Raw genomic sequence first — 1600 nt, 5'->3', positions numbered from 1 at the left:
TCCTTTCCATGTTTATGTGATGGGGCGCCTCTCAGAGACTGCACTGGACCATCTCCGGACAGGCCACATGTGTCTCACTCATGGATATCTCATGTCCTGGTTAACATAACTAATCTTTGATCACTGCGTTATGTCCAGACGAGCAGGCCAGATCGGCATGCATGACCGTTAATGGGCACATTTGATGGGCAAACTGTCAGATTCCCCGAGCGCTCTTTGAGCGAAATCACCGGGGGGGGTGTGGTAGCTTGAACTTCGACACTGCCAGAATACGTTAACATACCGTACCCATAGCAAAGTTATTATTATTTGTTATCACACACACACACAGACATACAAACACCACACACACACACACACACACACACACACACACATACACACACACACACACACAAACACACACACACTTCATTACCCATTACACGAGAGAGAGAGAGAGAGAGAGAGAGAGAGAGAGAGAGAGAGAGAGAGAGAGAGAGAGAGAGAGAGAGAGAGAGAGAGAGAGAGAGAGAGAGAGAGAGAGAGAGATTTATTGTCAAATTACAGACAATTGGAGGAAGTAGATATCGAATTTCACCCAGTACCATATCATTCATAACTACCCAAAAAATTATAACCAATCATGAGAAATAAATTCTACAGCAATCACATTGTAGGAACGATATCATATACCCACAAACACAAGAAAATAAGCACAACTGAAAATTACTCATAGATCACAAAAACTCCTGGACAAATTATCACAGAGTCATCCAGCCAAAAGTCATAGCCGTGGGGCAAAAGCCATGTACTTCTTTAATATTTTTTTCCACCACTCCATTCTGTAACATTTATATAATCTGCAGAGTCACATCAACAATGTTATTATTCCGGAATTCTCTCGCACATGAAAACATCAATACATAATGCTCTAAAGTGTATGAAAACATCAATACATAATGCTCTAAAGTGTGACCATTTTTTTTCTCTACACACCTTGCACCGTGCTTCCTCAGTGTTAAATACTTCTTTGTACTGCCAATAATACTTGTAACCTAACTTCATACTTATCTTCACTGCATCACTTACACTATCTGTTCCATAAGTAACACTAACATGGTTACTAACCGTATCATAATGTTCAAATGTACTACTGTTGACATGTTCCCTAGCCATCCTAGTTCTTTCTATACAATACTGTTCCTTCCTAACTACACTCCTTATTTGCCGAAAAGATAAGTTACATATCACTTCAATTACATCTCTCTAAGCCCCACACTTGACCAGCATATCTGCCTTTTCATTTTGGGAAATTCCAACATGAGAGGGTACCCAATAAAATGTAACATTAATTCTCTTCAAAATGGCTTTACATAGTGACACAATTACTGCATATACAGGTTTCCGACTATTAAGTGAATCTAGTGCCGCCCTGCTGTCCACAAAGATGCGCACATTTTTACCTTTAGTTAACACTTCACGAAGAGCTACATAAATAGCATACAATTCAGCCTAAGACAATGATATGCCATCAGACAATCAAATAGCTACTGTACTTTCACACGACTCGAGACACACACACACACACACACACACACACACACACACACACACACAC

Source organism: Scylla paramamosain, chromosome 3, assembly GCF_035594125.1.
Source record: "Scylla paramamosain isolate STU-SP2022 chromosome 3, ASM3559412v1, whole genome shotgun sequence".
Lineage (NCBI taxonomy): Eukaryota > Metazoa > Arthropoda > Malacostraca > Decapoda > Portunidae > Scylla > Scylla paramamosain.
The sequence above is the reverse complement of the archived record's forward strand: the minus strand, read 5'-3'. Positions refer to the sequence as shown.